Source organism: Zosterops lateralis, assembly GCF_965231275.1.
Source record: "Zosterops lateralis genome assembly, chromosome: 29".
Classification (NCBI taxonomy): Eukaryota; Metazoa; Chordata; class Aves; order Passeriformes; family Zosteropidae; genus Zosterops; species Zosterops lateralis.
The window spans coordinates 1,453,322-1,470,325 of NC_139789.1; the positions used below are offsets into that span (position 1 = coordinate 1,453,322).

The 17,004-nt window shown below is 55.0% G+C and overlaps 1 protein-coding gene across 3 annotated transcripts in view; it reads left to right on the forward strand.

Moving 5' to 3' along the window:
- The first annotated feature begins 1,610 nt into the window (after positions 1–1,610).
- The window catches only part of CSNK1G2 (casein kinase 1 gamma 2), a 43,109-nt gene continuing 27,715 nt past the window's right edge, over positions 1,611–17,004 (forward strand). The window contains exon 1 of one of the 3 annotated variants that reach the window (XM_083880144.1): positions 1,611–1,684. The gene's annotated coding sequence lies outside the window, so the exon portion shown is untranslated. Of the gene's footprint in view, positions 1,685–8,688; positions 8,811–17,004 lie in introns of those variants that run through there. The other 2 variants (XM_083880145.1, XM_083880146.1) reach the window with 2 other exon arrangements.

Consider the following 17,004-nt stretch of genomic DNA (forward strand, 5'->3'; position numbering starts at 1 on the left):
CGGAGTGAGGGGTGGGATGGGGCAAATAGGAAAGGGAGGGTTCCAGTGTGATTTTGTCCTCTCCAGGAATGATTTTATCTTCCTCAGGGGTGATTTTATCCTCTCAAGGGGTGATTTTATCCTCTCCAGGGGTAGGATGTGTCACAGCACCTCACCACCCTCCTGAGCCAGGTCACAGCACAGGGACAGGATGGGAGCAGCTGGAATTCACCCGTTCAGAATTTTCCTGATGCTCTAAAATCAGCATTTTTTACAGGAGCAAACACCCACAGGGAAATGTCCTCCAGCCAAATGTTGTGGGGAGAGCTTTTCCCTGGAACTTTTCTGCGACAGGAGAGAGAACCAACTCAAGCAGCTGGAAATGCTGAAATGGGTACTTGGGATGATGCTGGTGGCTGGAGACCTGATTGTCCCCCAAACCCACACAAACTCATTTGCCCATTGCCTGAAAATACTTTTGGGGTGCATATGCTCCATGCTGTGGTGAAGATGTGACCACCAGGGTTGTGCAGGGGTGTCCCCTCCCTCCAGCCTTACCCTGAAAGCCTCAAACTTGGGGAGTTGAGAAAAAAAGGGGTGAGAAAGAAATTATCCTCTGGCTGTGCCCTCCTTTGCTGAGGGAGTATGGGGATGGAGTATTTGTGCCCAGGTGATCAATCAGAAGAAAAGGAAAGGCTTTAGGAGGTGGCTGTGGGGTCTGTGTCCCTGCTCGGTTCCTGTCCCAGTAGATCCCACAGTGCTGGAGCTCTGTTCCCTGCAAGGCAGTGGGATGGCAGTGGCTCTGTTTCCCTCAGAGTGGCTTTTGCTCAGGGCTGATGTCCCCAAAAATGTGCAAACGCCTGTAAAATCCCACCCCGACATCCCTCTGTTCCCATTGGATGGGGTGCCACAGCTGTGTCCCCTCTGCGGGACCCCCAGTCCCCGGCCTGAGGTTGCCCCAGAGGGCCTGGAGTGCAGATGGATGTGAGGATGAGCGAACTGTGCTCCAAACTGTGGCTGTACCCCAGAACAGGGGCTGTATCCAAACACAGGAGCTGTACCCCAGAACAGGGATGTACTCCGGTGCGGGGCTCCCTCACATATTAGGGCCTGTCCCCTATAACTGCGCCGACACCCCCCATGCTGTTCCCCGCACCAGGCCCGTACCCCACCCGAAGGACGGTGGCATCCAAGTCGCGACAGCGGCGCGACAACCCACACCAGAGCCACATCCATCAGTGGGGTTGGACCCTACAGGGCACCCTACAGCGCGGGCTGCTCCCTGTGCGAGAGCTGCGCCCTCCAGCCCTGCAGCGCCGCTTGTCCCGACAGCGGCGCCGGGCAGCGCGGGGTTAACCGGAGCTGCCGTAAAGCGCGCGGCGCTGCCGCAAAGCCGCGCCGCCGCCTGCCGGCCGCTATTCCCGAACGCGCCCTACGCCGCCGCCGCCGCTGCGCCGCCCCTCTCGCGCCCGCTGCGCTTGCGCCGCGCTCCGCCCCGCGGCCCGTATTCACTAAGCGCGGTTGCGCCGCTGGCGCGCGGGCGCGCACGGGCGCGGTTGGGCTCGTACGCCGTTGGCGCAGCGCGGGCCGTACGCCGTTGGCGCAGCGGCGGAGGGGAGGCGAGCGGGGCCGGGCCGGGGGCGCCGCCATGGGGGAGCGGCCGCGGGGCAGCGGCGCCGCCGCCCGGCGCTGAGGGACCGCCGAGGTAACACCGGCAGAGCACCGGGGGACGGTGGGGGCCCTGCGGCCTCGGCTCCGCGCGGCCGGCACCGGGGAGGGGCGGCCGGGCCGGGCGGCGCCGCGGGCGGGGGCGGCTGGGCCGGGGCGGTGGCGGGGAGGGTTGAGCGCCGGGAGGGGCCCGGAGAGAGGAAAGGGTTGTGGGGGTCGCGGGGGTGCCGGGGGAGGCCCCGGCTTGGCCTGGGCAGGCGGCCGGGTGGTGGGGCTGAGGGGGGTCGATCTGGGCCGGGGGAAGTGGGGGCTGTGGGGATCAGGTTGGGATCGGGGTGTGGGGGAGACTTTGGGGTCGCGTTGGGGTCAGGCTGGGCTGGGGTCTGAGGGCCCAGGGCCGCCTCGCCCCGTTCCCTCCCGGCCATGCCTGTTTTGTGGCCCCGGGGAAGGGGCGCGAGCCCCCCAGTCCCCCGAGGCCGGGTGGGTGGCAGGGATGCGGTCGGATCCTCCCGGCCATGTCCCCTCGGTCTCCACCCTGCCCGGCCTGCCTGAGCCTTGCAGGATGTTGGCTCCTTTGTATGTGGCTTTCCTCTCTCCAGAGGGGTTGGGAAGTGTTTATTTGGGGAAAGGACTGTGCTGAACCTGGTATTTAAAACGGCTTTTTTTTCTTCAGCGAAGCGGGTGAGGATGAATGTGAGAAAAGGGAAAAGTGCCCTCCCCCTCCTGCCCCCAGCAGACAGGAGCCGACTTGAGCTGTTCTGAGGTTTGCAAAAGAGGAGCAGCTCTGCCGGGAGGCCTGTGGCTTCTGTCGGCGGCTGGCAGGAGGGAGCTGAGCCAGGGAGCTGGGTCTGGATCTCGGGGAGCAGACAACGGGAAGTCGTGGGGGTGGTCAAGAAGGTGCCTTTTCTTTGTGCACCGGACAACATGAAGACTTGCCACGTTTGGTGTGTTTTGGAAGTTAAAAAGCAAAGTTTCACAAACCCCTTCTGAGTTGCAGTGATATCAGTCCATTCCAACAATCTGAGTTAGCTTGGACCCGGGTTGAAAGGTGTGTAAAACCTTTGGAAGTTGCCTCCTTAACTAATGCATTTGTTTTCCTTCCGCACAACAAGTGGTTGGAGGTGTGGAATTGCATTCTGAGGAGTGTGTGAGTTCACCTGCCAGCCAGGCTGCCCTGTCAGGCTGCACACACAGTGTGCCCCCATATCCCCACGGGCAGCACACAGGTTTAAAAAATGGGCCTTATGTAACAGATTGGAGCAAACGTTTGGTGTTTGCCAGTGGTCTGACAAAGAATTTCTGCAAATTAGGGCAGGAGGCCTCCATGGGGAGCCTTTGCCGTGGCAGGATAGGCTTGGCTGCTGTGAGGAACTTGCCAAAGATTTGTTGGTTTTGTTTTAATTTGGTACGTTGCAGATAGGGACGTTGTTTGGTTAGTGTTTTATCACTCCTGAGCAGCTTTGGGGTGCTGGGAGGGTTGTGGTGCTGACTGGTCCAACACCAGCATGCTCAGGTCTGTGGGAATATGAGATCTGGGGAGCCCCCAGCCCTCTAGGAGTTGCCTTCAGCCTGGAGAGGTGGCTGCCCTCTTGTGCTTTAGAGTTTGATCTCCTCTTCGTTAGCTGACAGCCCTGTGAGGCCTTATAGATCACTTAAAAATCACTTGTGCGGTTCCTTTGCCAAAGCAGCAGCTGCTCTGCTTTGCCCCTGCATCCACGAGGTGCAGCTGGTGGTGGTCTGCAGGGCAGATCTTATGTCCAGCAGCTCCCCAGGCACACTGGATGGAGCTGTGTGCTCTGCCCTTGCAGTGTGGTGTGTGCTGGTTGCTCTTGGTGCAGCTCCTGAGAGGAGGAAGCGGGCCCTGGCAGCTCAGCAGGTTCCTGGGTGCTGCTCTCTGGAGCAGCTTCACAGTGCCCCTTGTTTTGTATTCTATGTCAGAGCTCCTGTGCAGCCTGGGTGTTGTCAAAACTGTTAATACGGGAGTGACTCAGCGGATCAATGGGAATGACATGAGGGTTGTGCTCATGGACAATCAGTATTTCTCCCCCTCCCAGCTCCAGCCCTGTTGGGCTGGAAGACACAATGTCTGAGAGCAGCTGCCAATAAACATCTTTGCTGGACTTGGGCCTGGCTGTGCTCTGGAGCTGTCTCCCCCTGCCCACCTCCCTCCCCGTGGTTTTCCTAGCTAGGAGGAGCTGGGATGAGCTGCGCTGGAGCAGCGCTCCTGTGCTTGGCTGATCTCTCCAGGTGTATGCCTGGCCCTTGATCCAGGGCACCACTGCAAGGCCCAGGCCCTGTGTGAGCCAGGGTGGGTAGGAAGCTGTTTATCTCTGCCTTCAGACAGGAACTGCAGCTCCACAGGCACTAAAGGCTTGGTGGGAGGGATGAGGGAAGCCTCGGGTGAGCAGCAACCCCTGATATGCATTTGGGGGGTGTGCAGGAGAGCTGCAGCCCCTGGGCTGGGGAGGAGACCCTCCTCTTGCTCAGCAGGGCCAGGCACTGTGAGGTTTGGTAGCAGAGGGCTGTGGCCTGGTTTGCCCTGTGCTACTCCTGTGACTTCCTGCTGCAGTTTGAGGAGTCAAACCCTCTTCTCTTGTAGTGTTGCTGAGCAGGGACAGACTTGGGTGCCAGCACCAGCGCTTCCTTTGTGAGTTTGCCACGGCTTTTTGCTGAGAGCCTGTGGGAATAGCTCTGCCCACAGCCCTGTAATTGGGCTCTGACTGGGTAGATGTTGCTCGTTGTGGGTGCAGTGAGAAGCTGTGAACCTGAGCCTCCTTCCTTGGCCCAGACATAGTGTGACCTGGAGTCTGCTTTGTCCAGCTGTACCCTGTGAGCTGGGAGGGCAGGGAGAGAGTGCAGGTCCCAGCAGCTCTGGGGTTCTGCTGGAGAACAGTTCGTCTTCCTGTTAGAAAAGCTGTGTGAATGGTTTTGGAGTTTCATGAGGGGCTGTTTCTACTTCCTGTTGGCAGTTGCTGTCTCTGGTAGATTCGTTGCTGTAGCGGAGCAGCAGCTTTGGTTGTGAGGGAGGTGAAAAGGTGATTTTCTGCTGGGGCAGCTGAGTGTGGCATGTCAGGCTCCTCTGTCAAGCTCCCTGATTCACTCCAGCTGGCCTCCTCCTCCTGAAGAATTCTAAATTCCTGCCCAGGCTATAGCCCCGCAGCCCTTCCTGTGGGCAGCCCCTCCCTTGCATGTTACATTTGATGCATTATTTCTAATAACTGGCTTCAAAAAAGCAGCCTGTGCATCAGGAACTGCAGGGACAGGACAAGGAGGAATGGCTTCCCCCTGATAGAGGGCAGGGTTAGATGGATATTGGGAAGAAATTCTTGGTTGTGACAGTGGTGAGGCCCAGGCACAGGTTACCCAGAGCAGCTGTGGCTGCCCTGTCCCTAGAAGCTCCAAGACCAGATTGGATCAAAGGAGCACCCTGGACTACAGCAAAACATCCCTGCCCGTGGCAGGGGGTGGAACTGGATGAGCTCTAAGGTTCCTCCCAACCCAGACCATTCTGTGGTTTCATTCTGAGGTGTTCCAGCACACCCCTGCCTTGTCTGTCCTACCCTGTCAGGTTCCTGGGTGACACTCGTGGTGCTCTGAGCCGTGACTGCCCCCTCTCACAGGCCCTCCAGCCTGGCAGGGGCAGGAGGGAGGGTGCTGCTGTGGCTGTAAAACCACAGGACATCTCTGCCTTCTGCTTGCTGCGTTCAGAGTGCAACAGCAGCAGATCAGCACCCACAATGAACCCTGTGTGGGGTAGGAAATGGCTCTTCAGGTAAGCTGAAACTTCTAGGCAAGGCTTTGCAGGGTGTTTCAAAATGCTACATGGAGCAAGAAGTCTTTGGTTTCATCTACTGCCCACAGTAAGTAGAGTTTGCTCCTACCGTAGAGAAATTCAATTAGTTCTATAAAGACTTGAAATTGGCTTCTTTGGCTCCAGTGAGATGGTGGATAGAGGTTCCCTGTGTCTTCAGGAAGATCTCCCAGTGCCTATGGAGTCTGTGTTCTGCTGGGAGCTTGGTGGCAGTGGCCTTTCCAAGCACTGCCCTGCTGCCACCTGCCTTCCCCACTGCATCAGGCCCCCGGCACCTGAAATGTTGCAGCAGAAACATCCTCACTCCTAGGAAACGCAGGTCTTGAGGCCTTGTGGTGACAGTGAAACCAAGTGCTCTCACAGTCCTGGCTGTGAAAGGCTTGCACTGACATGGTGACATGAGGGAAGACCAAAGTCCTGTCCAGGGAGGTGTAGCTGAACTGACCCTGGGCTGGGGAAGGGTCCCTGTGCCACAGGCTGAGATCTCAGCTCCCCCCAGTGTGGGCTGTGAGACAACAGAAACACATCCACTGGCGTCTGGGTGCTCTGAAAGAGAGATGGGCAGTGTTGTGTGTTGTTTAGTGCCTGCAGGGCAGGGGTGGCAATAAGTTGAATGTGAGAGTGGATTTGGGATGAGCCAGGACACTGTTGCCTTGGAAATAAGGTGATCGTTGGCCTCCCAGGGTGCTGGAGGCACTGGGAGTCTGGGGGAAAGGAGTGTTAATTTTTGTGTCATTCATTTTTACATGTCCACCAAGCAAAGAATGTCCTGTAGCCCTTTGTTACTTAATGTTATGTAATGCTTTTTAATGAGGCAGGCCTGGCCTTTGCTTTCTCAGTGGTGAATGAGACAGTTGGCAGGTGATGCATGGGCTTTGTCACCCTGAGAGGGATGTTCTTAAGTTAATAAACAGGGGTGAAGGTTGAGCTTAAACTTGGATTTTGTGCAGCTTTCCTTTGGAAGAGCTTTGCAGCCCTGCAGCTGAGCAGTTCTGTGCAGCAGGAGCAGTGCTGGGAGGGGTGTGGGGGTTCCCTGGGAGCACAGCCAAGTCTTTGGGGCTTTATTCATCTTCCCAGGCTGGGGGCTGCAGAGTCTTGCTAAGAGGGGCTGCTTGGGTGTGGGTGGCTGAACGATGGGCTCAGAAAGGTCAGTGGAAATCTAATTTAAACCTGAACTGAGCTGTGTTTGTGCTTAAAGCTCCATTCACATAGACTCTGTCCTTGCCCAGTGTTTTCAGGTAAAAAAATCATGCTGCTTTTGAGGTAGCACCGAGGTACAAACAACAAAGCAAGAAACCCTTTCTCTCATCCTTTTTTTAGCAGGGACTGTTGGCAGTGGTGAAGTTTGTACTCTGCTTGATTTCCCTGGTTTGATGTGGGGAGAGGATGGTGCTTTCCAGCAACTTCTGTGCCGTGTGTGTGGGCGAGGGGCAGGCTGAGTGAGGCTCTCCTGGAATCCCCTCGCCCCCAGCTCTGCTGGTTCCTCTCATCCCAGAGGCAATGCCGGTTTGAGTTGAAGTCTGCCTTTGGTGTTGCCAAGTCCAGGGAATATCAAGGAAGGACTCAGGCGCTGGGAGCAGAGGTGGGGTCCCGGTGCTGGAAGGGGCTGCTCAGAGCCGGCAGCTGAAGAGCAGCAGTCGGCTCTGGGAGTGTGGGGTCAGTGTGCCTGGGATCAGGAGGTGTTGGTGCTGACAGGTACAGGCTGGTCTCTGCCTTGAGCCTTGGGAATTCCTGCTCAAACTTGCTGGAGCTCGTTGCTCCATGGGCTTTGGTGGCTGGGGAGGGAATAGGAAGTGCTCGGAGCTTTAACATTTCCTCCAGGGTGACTCGCAGCTGGTTTTAAACCTACACTGCTTTCAGAGTGGTGTCTGCGTCATCAGGGGATCTCACTGAGGGGTTGTCAGAGCCCCCAGCAGATTCCCCAGCTTGAAGTGCCATCATAAGTGCCTTGGGAAGGAATTAGAGAGGAATTCCAGCATAGCGGACCATCAGAGCTCTCCATCTCACACAACAACAGGGGATGTTGCCAGGGAGCAGCTCTCCACTGCTCAGTCCTCCTCCTGCCTCCCAGGCCTGCTCAGAGTGGCAGAGTTGAGCAAGGTGCTCCTGGGCTTACAGGGTCCAGTGAAGAGTGAAAGGGAAGCTCATTTAACATACCCCATGCTGAATTTAGCAGGATATAGAACAAACCCTGTGAGTGTGAGTTGGTGTGTAGCACATCGGTGCCGTGTAACCTTTCTCAGGCTAACTGTTGAGGTGTTTTCTGGAGAAGCAGTGGGCAGACCCCTGGTGTTGGAGCAGACTCTGGTTTGGGGTGGATTTGGCAGGGGCTCTTTGGGACCTGCCTGCAGTAGCAGTGGTGGAGCAGCCCCTCCACTCAAGCTTGGATCAGCAGCATCTGGACATTGCAGAGCTGCTCTGGGGTGCAACAAACCCAGCTCTGCGGGGCTCTGGCAGAGTCACAACAATCTGCTCCCCTGATCCATGTGGAAAATGCCCATGACATCCCAGGACCTGAGTGCTGCCAGGCTTCAGGTGTACTGACCTCAGTGCAGGTTTCTTTTTCCTCCTCACCCTTCCCTCTCCCTTGTATTGTGCTGCCATCTCTCTGACTGCTCTCCTACCGTGCTGGGATGTTTTCTTACAAGAGCCAGCACATCCATCGGGGGCTGAGCTGCCTGCAGAGCAGGAACAGCCTGGAACATCTGCACCAAAGAGCTGGGCATGGCTGGATGGAGAGGTGGGCACCTTTGGGAATGCTGGTGGTGCAACCAGAGGCAGGGAGGACAAGGTGTGCAAATGCCCTGGATGGCACCCACGGTTCCCAGCAGGTCTTCTCCAGTGTTTCTGTGAGGATATATAATCACAGACCTGGAAATGAAACTCAGACTGATCCTGTGCCCGGTGCAGAGATGCACTGCAGCAGCCTTGGCTGGGTGACAGCAGACACCCAAGGTGTGAGAAAGCACAAGCAGGGACAGTTCCCACTGCTGGTTGTGGTCCGGGCAGGGGACTTGCAGAGCCTGAAATCTGACTTCTCCCAGGAGAATAGTGTAACACTCAGTGCTTTGCTCTTATTTTTGTTCAGAGCCAGAAATCAAAGTCCAGAGCGGTGCTTCTCCAGCCAGAATCATTGAAAGGCACTTGCTGTTGTTTTAGGGCCAATATTTAACTTGTGCCTTCCATGAGGAATGCCTGTTAGACTCCAAATATTTGCCTCAAGGAAGAAGTTTGGGGGAAGAATGTCCAGTGCTGGCAGGGAAGCAGGAGGGATTCAGGAAATGAGTTCAAGGCTGTGCATGTCCAGGTGTGTATGGCACAGCCTGAGTTCCCTCTGTCACGGCCCTGGCAGGTACGAGGCAGCTCTGGCTGAGCCGCGGTGCGGGAATGGCTGGGAGGAAATGTTTGTGTGCTCCAGCGCTGGAGCACAGGGCGTGTCTGCTCCCTCAGCCCCAGTCCTGCGCTGCCAAGGGGATTTAAAGGCATAGGCTGGGAGCTGCTCTGCAGCTGGGGCTGGTGTGGGCAGCCGGGCTGAACTTCCCAATAAAAGCAGCTTATCAGAAAAGAAATGCCCTGCTGCTTTTGCTTTCGCTGTGGTCTGTGATGGCAAGGGTTCATTAGCTGTGAAATCCTCTGCAGTGGATCCTGCTAATGGCAGGATTTCCCATTCCTTGGGCTGCCTCAATGAGGTCCTCATGGCTTCTCACCTTTCAGTGAGATCCTTCACCTTTCTGTGTGATCCTTCTTGCAGGGCATCCCAAACAAGCAGGTAAAGCCTGCTGCTGGTTCAGTGCTGAGCTTGTCCCACGTTTCTGGGAGAGCAGCTGAACAGGGCTGTGTGCTGGTGTGTGTCAGAATTTGGGTCAGGATATGGTGGCATCTCGGGCTGGTTGGGATGTGTGAGGACATGGTGATTGAGAGGAGCCTGATCCTCTTCCCAGCCCCTCTCTGCAGACAGGGCAGGTCAGGAATTCTGGGCCTGGCTGGGAACTCTGGGCTGCCTTAGCTCCTTGGTAACCCTCTGCCCTGACTTGTCATGCTCGGTGCTGTTGATTGGATGGTTTTGGCCGGGCTTGACTGTTTTATGCCTGGATACAGAGAAAAACATGTTTCCTCTTGAAGCAAAACCAAAGGCATGCGGCTGTTTGCAAGGGGAAGGCTTTGCCTGGGCCCCTGTGGGCAGAGCACGGCACAGCTCTGAAAGGTTGAGAACTTCTTCGTGCCAGTGTGGCAAAGGACTTGTAAGCAGCCCTTGGGCCCAGCCTGAAGCTATGCCAAGGGGAGCCAAGCCCAGCCAGTGCATGGCTCTGGCTCTTAGTCACAGCTTTGGTGCTGGGGAAGCAAAGAGGCATGAGAACCCCATCCAGCTTGGAGGATAGTGGGATGCTGGGCAGCTGTGGGAAGTCTTGGTCCCCTTCCATAATGAGAGTTGATGGGTTTAGGCCCACAAATTGGCTGCCTAATGAATGAGGGAGCCAGGGAAGCTGTATCCTGTCTGCAGGGGTTGAAAGAGGTGATGTGAACTAGAAACATGAGTAATTAACTAAAAAGGAAAGGTTGGGGTTTTGGATGGAAATGTATACTAGAGGAGGGTGAACGTGTGTTGGCTGGGATTTCTGGGACAAACCAGAGAAGTGAGAGCCCAGAAATGAGGGAGAAAGGACAGTCTGTTTGTGCAAATAGTGTTCCAGGTATTAATAGCAGCAAGATGAAATGGGTCCTCCTGGGGGTGTATCCTACATGTTCCCTCATTGGGACGATCTCTATGATTTTATAAATTAAGCCCTTTGCACAGGGTTGAAAGAAGCAGGTAAGGGAAAGGGAGGAATCACCAAAGTTGCACTGGATGTGCCTGTTTGAGAGAGTCTTTGGGATGAACCCCTTGAAAGATTCCTTTCCCAGTGCAAAGCACCACCTCTTCAGCTGTAGCCAGTCCTGTGCTCTTCCTGTTTCAGTCCTGGCCTTCTCATCTCCTGCAAAATACACACAGGTGGGGGATGAGGGAAGATGAGAAAAAAAACCTTGGAATGTGCCTTTCTGATGTGGAGATTGGTGCAAACCAGACAAAATCCTTAATCCACAAAGCAGTCCCAGTGCTTAATAAAGGGTTGTGAGGCTAAACCTCTGCGTGAGGGATGGAGGAGTGAAAAGATCCTGCACAGCTTGTGGTGTGACTGGGAATAGGATGTAGGTCTCTGGTCCCTCTGTTTTGAAACTTACCCCTCCCTGCCAGCAGACTGGGGTGCTCGCTGGGCCTTAAGAATTTGTCCCAGTTAGTCTCCAGTTAGTTGGGAATTGCTGTTCTCTATCCTCTTTTTTCTCTGAGATCACAGATACTTCCATGCCCATCTGTGAAATAAGCAGGCTGCTTCCATACCTTTGAGAAGGTTGTAAGGAAAACTGTAATGGATTGAGCTGCTGATGGTCCTGTAATAGAGGGGGTGGGAAGGTGAACGCCTCATGGATTGCTTGCTGCTTCCCTGAAGATGCTGCTGACTCTTGCACGGAAGCTGATGGATGTTGTCATGCCACAGAGCATCCCTCTGCCCCAGTTATTCTGCAGGAAAGATTAATTGCATGGTGCTACTCTTTCCTCCTCATAGTCTGGGCTGTGGGTCCCGCCTGTGGCCCTGGAATGCTGTCCCTGCTGGGAAGGAGAGCTGGAAGCCAGGGCAACAGTGAGTCGCTCCTGTGTGGCTCTGCAGCAGGGAAATGGTTTTGGTGTCTCAGCATGCAGAATTTGACAGTTATTAGGGGAGAGGTTTCCCAGTTAGCCCCACTGGATGCTTACATTTCCCTCCCCCTCTTTTCCCCCCCAAATCTGTATGGTTTGGCAGTCATTTGAGGGGAAATGTGTGGGGCTTGGAGCAGCCTCAGGAAGAAAGCAGAGGGAAAAATGTGGGACAGCTCAGCTTGGCAGAACTGCAGCCCTGACACCCAGGAATGGAAACAGCCCTTGTCACCAGTGGGAATGACATCTTTTCCACCCACTCTGCTCCGGGACTCTCCAGGACAAAGGACCTGCTCTGGAGCAAAGGGACTGGGCTAGGACTGAGCTGAGCTGGTGGTGCTCCCCCTTTCCACCTTAGGAGAGGTGGGGAAGTTGTGGTAAACTGTGGTTTGGTGATTGCAGAGATAACTGAATCCAGGCACCCCTTTTTTCCCCTGCCTTGCCTCGCAAAAGGCCACCCCAGATCTGCCAGTGCAGCTGCTTCCTAACCTGGTTCTGTCAAGAGGATATGGGTTAAGGGAAAAAAAAAAATCCTACAATTAAAAGTGTTTCTGCCAACCCAGATCCTGCTGGCAGAAAAGGGGTTGGGAGCGCTACACATGACAGGAGGCCAAGCAGATCTGTGCAGAGTGACAGTCCCCAGATGGCTGAGGAGCAGGGAACCCTGCTGGCACACACAGCTCTCGCCATCGCAGTGCTCAGGCCTTTGGCAGCTGGGCTGGAATTGTTCCGAATCCACTGAGTTGGAGTCTTTGTGGGTCTGTTTCCCCCTTTAAACTGTAGCTGGTTGAGTGCATGGCTCATTAAAAACCCATTCCAGAGTACTCAACTTGCCCCATTCCCTGTGGATGAGTAGCTATCCCTTATCTTGGAGGTGGGAGATGAAACTCTGTTTTTTATTCCTCTAGTGCTGCATGTTGTCTCTGCATCTTCTTCCCCTGGTCCCAGGCAGGGCTGGGAAGGAGCCCTGTTACTTGAGGTGCTGGGCAAATGTGTGTCACAGCTCTTGCCTGTGGGAAGTGATCAGAGAATCCTAGAATCATTTAGGCTGGAAAAGACTCCCAAGATCGAGTCCAACCTGACTGATCGGATGTCACTCAGCCCAGAGCACTGAGTGACATCTCCAGTCTTGCCTTAAACACCTTCAGGGGTGGCGATTTCACCATCTTCCTGACAGCCCCTTGCAGTGTTTAACAGCCTTTATTAAGAAGAAATTCCTCCTGATATCCAGCCTGTGTTGAAGAAGGTGACACCTTCTCTGGTTTCTCAAAGCCACCCAGGTGAGCTTTGGCTCTCCTGTCAGGAGCTGGTTGCTTTGCCACACAGAGTTCCCAGCCCATCACTGGGGCTGCTTGAAGCTGCTGGACTGATGGATGGCACCTTCTTCTGGCTGAGCTTTTGAATGTACTGTGAGTGCTCCCAGTGCCTCTCTGGCTCTGCACTTGGTCCCATGGGTGGTACACAACAGCTTACCCTCCCAAGCTGTTGGATTAGGCATCCCTCCTTTCCCACACCTCTGTTGGTGACAGCCCTGGAGTGGCAGAGCTGGGCAGTGTCTGTCTATCCCTTGGCAGAAGGGCAACAACTCTTCAGAGCTGATGGTTCCCTGAGGTGGCACAGGTCAGGAGGAGCAGGAGGAGGAGGGAATTGCTAGCTGTAGGCATCTGCTCCATCCACCTCCTGGAAATGTGAACCAGAGAACAAATCTGAAACCAATCTGGCAATCTCCAGGTCAGGCTTCTGACCTGCTCCTGGGGCTGTGCCGGGTTACTGCCCTGAGCCAGGTTACTGCTGTATGCCAGGTTACTGCCCCTGCCTGGAGAAGACACCTGTGGTCAGGGCCACCATCCCTGCAGGTGACCTTAGAGCAGCAGCATTTGAGGACTGGGCTTTTCTGTCTCATCTTCCACTGATTTCTGCGTGACGTGGCAGTGTTGTGCCTCAGCTCCCTCTTCTGTAATGACACTTCCTTGGTGACCTACTCTGAACCAGTTGCTGCAAGGAGTAGTGTAAGAGCTGGGGGGGGGCATTGGTCTGGAAAGCCTCTGAAGCCTGTGACGAGGGACACTGGGAAGATAAGATGGCTAATGCTGCTGCTTGGATTGTTTCCCAGCCTGCTGGGAGAGAAGGAGGTGTGTGTCCAACCCCGAGAGCCATATGGTGTGCATGCCAGCACAGGAGAGTGGATGGGGTCTCTTCTGGGGTGTCCCACCTGGTGTGTAAAGAATTTGCAATGGCAGCGTTCACACCTGATGTCATCTGTTCTCCCTGGTGGCCTGGACTCTCCTGGAACAGAGGGGGTTTTCTCATGCATGGCTGCTTGGAAAGCTGTGGTTCAGATAAGACAAGGCAGTCTGCTGTGGCTGTGCAGCAGCTTGGGCAGCGGGGATGTCCTGCCCTCCAGAGATGGTGGTTTCCAGAAGAGTGAACATCACCTGTGTCCCTGGGACAGAAATTGTCAGGCTGGTGCATTGTGCTGATGGTATCCCTCAGATTCCTTGTCTGACCTCCTGTGTTGGGATTCCCTTGCCTTGCACACGAGGAGGCCATGCAGACAGAGTGGAGGGAGTGGTTTTGCTCATTCTGTGCTCATTAAAAGCTGCAGGGAAGGGAAATGGAACCACTTCTAGTTCTCTGCTAAATTTTGATCTCCTGCTCCCTGGAAGTCGGGTGCGAGCTGGGATACCCTGGGGTTGTTCAGTGATGTTCAGCCATTTGTGCTGTGAGGAGGCCCGAGGTGTGAGTGGGGGCAATAGTCTGTTCCCAGTCTCCTGCTCCTGAGGTTGTTTAGGAGCTGGTCCAAAGGCTTGGGGGAGGAAAAAGTGCTGTGTGTCACTGTGGTGTCCCACTCCTTGAGGAGGAGAGTGCTGTGTTTGCCTGTGCTGGTTTTCAGTCAAGTTCCTCTGTGGGGAGGAAATCTCTTCCAGGTGGATGAAAGGTTTTTCAGACCCGACTTGGAGGAGGAAGGGCAGGGAGACACATGCATCCAGAAATTTGCTTTTGTTATAGCAGAGGTGTTGGGAAACCTCTGTTATCCTTTGGAGAACAAATGTTGATCCCCTTGCCCTGCCTTCCACTGATCCATTGCAGTCCCGGAAGGTGCACATATGGATTTGAGTCTTTGGGATCTCCGAGGACATCCTCGGATGGGTCATGTTCTTCCTCTGCTCTTGCACATCTCCCAGCAGTTGACAGCACTCCCTGTGAGACAGCACTCGGACGGTCCCATCATCCTTCCCTGCTGCTGCTCCTGGCCCCTGGGATGCCGGCAGGGTTCATGCTCTGGAAGCAGAGCTGTCCCACAAGGAGTTCTCCCACGGCGTGGGGATATCCCACCCCACCATGTGCTCAGGCCCTCTGACTCATGTGCACCAAAACGCCTCTGGAGGCTCCTCTGGAGCCTCATCCTGCTGTGACAAGGTTGGATCATCCTATGGGCAGTGTCCCTCTCCAGAGATGCCCACAACACTAGCAGGGTGGCTCCCAGAGGAGAGGGATGGGTGGGATGCAGGGCTGGCTAGGGAGACCAGTGCTTCTCCATGGAGTCCCATGAGACAGAGGAGGCCATAACAGGGTGTTGGGGGCTGCAGGGGGTCCCCTTCCTCGTTGTTCGAGAACTGCTCTCAGCTTTCCCATGCGTGGGAATTGATAAAGGAGTTCATAAAGCTGTGTCAGCAGGGAGCTGTTGTGTCATGCACTGGCTGCACTCATGGCTGAGAGTTCAGGGCTGCCTGCCACAGGTGGTGACTCACTCTGTAGCTTGTGGCAAGGAGTGACAGTGGCACTGCAGCCCCTCCTGGGGCATTCTCTCCTGTGAGAATGGCTGCTATCAAGTCTTGTCTCAGTTTCTGTCCTCAGGAGCCTGTGGTTGCATAAAGGAGGAAGCTTTTGCTGTAGGGCCTTCTCAGTGGATTGTAGTGGAGACTGTGGACCCTGCTCTGTTTTCAGTGCATGGAGAGAAGCAATGGCACCATACATAGCATTGTGTATGTGATGAGGCTTTGTGATGGACTGGCCCTGTGGTGATGTTTGGGCTGTCCCAGAGCAGGTAGAGCAGGACACCTTCCCATCTCCCTTCTTTGGTGGGAGGAGCTAATTAATAGGACTTGGAGATCTCTGGTAGTTCTCTGTTTCAACCATCTGACTTGGCACTAATGTTTAAATACATGTATGTGTTCTTGTGCATTACTGAAAATTCAGCGGAGGGAGGGAAGACCCTGAAGTTTAACAACAAGCAGTGCAGAGTGACCAGGATGGGAAATACGCCCATCTCAGTGTGTTGGGAAGTGGATGGCCACTTGCCAAGACAGCTGCCCCTCCTGCCCTGGTGAGGTGTGTCCTGACCCTCTGTGCTCTTCTCTGTGGGTCCCTGTGCCCTCTGGCTCCAGGAGATACTGAGCAGGTAGGCTCAGCTTGGATGGGCACATTGTGGCCTCACAGCTGCCGCAGCGTTCCCCTCTCTGCTTTGCTGGGCCATTCTGAGCCAGAGGCATGTTCCTCTGATGTTTCCTCCTGCTGCTGCCTGCATTTGTACCTGCTGTTCCTCTGGGCATGCTGTCAAATCCTCTTGCAGCAGGTTGTCCCTAAGCCTTGTCCTTCAGCTGGGCATATCCTGCAGCCCGTGCCTGGAGCTCTCTGGAGCCAGGGCAGCTCTCAGCAGCGTGGCCATGGCTGCAAAGGAAAGGAGCAGCACATCTCTGGCTACAGTGGAGGTGGGGAGAGAGCCTTCCCCTGTTCTCCCTGGGAAACTGATGGCAGCTCTTCTTCCACATCCATTCCCGGGCGTGCTGCCGGAAGTGCATTAAGATCCCTTATCAAGGGAAAGGCGAGCAGCACTTCATCTTGTTTTTATGAAAAGTGTTGGCTTTTGAGGGCGTGGGAGTATTCAGGGACAGGACTGGGGAAGTAGCATGCTGGTAGAGATGGTCTTAACCTTATTTCAGGCTACAGCAGCGCAGGAGGAGGTGTTCCAGCCTCAGATGGAAATGGAAGCTGTTGGTCCCAGCTGCTGGGTGAAAATTATCTATTTGTCTAGAAGCCTGTTTTTTCCCACTGCCTGGTGACTGTGAAGCAGGCTGTGAGCTCTGGGTAGGGGAGGAGATGGAAGGGGAACTTGCCTGCTCAGAAACCTGACATCTGAACCCAAAGCTTTCTTGCCTGGTTCTTGTGGCCCAGCACAGCAATTGTCATGGCTAGACTGGTGATGTGGGTTATGGTGGTGATGAATTTGTGTGTTTGTGACACACGTGGAATCATACCTTTCACAGAAAGGCTTTGCAGGGGAGTCTTAGAGCTGCCACCTGAATCCAAAGGTAAGTCTGCTCTAGAAAATTCCATGGAGCTGGGGAGGGAGAGGTCTCAGCAATGCCTGTTCCAGCTGTGCTCATGCAGCTCCCATTCCTCATCAGCCAACTGCCCTTGGGCTGGATCTCCATGGTCCTGCAGGACAGACAAGCACTTGGATCTGTCCTTGTTTGATCTCCCAGGGAAGTAATAAGGTATCTGAGCTGTCAAGACTGTCCAACAGCATCCAGTGACAGAGGTTCATGTATGGGATAAGGCTGCCTGCCCTGAAGGTGGTGTGGGCTCTGTAGTCTGTGCTCAGCAGCTCTCCTTGGGCTTCTCTGGTTCCCAGGGTGAACACACACAGACGTGACTCAGTGATTTGGGATACAGACAGTGCTTTGGACACCTGCTTGCAGGCAAAGCCTGTTTTGCAGAGAGGTTACCAGGTGTGAAAGCAAAGCTCAGGTCTTGCAGAAGGTGAGCACTGGGGACCTGCCCTTTCCCAGGGTGTCAGTCAGATCTGCCTGGG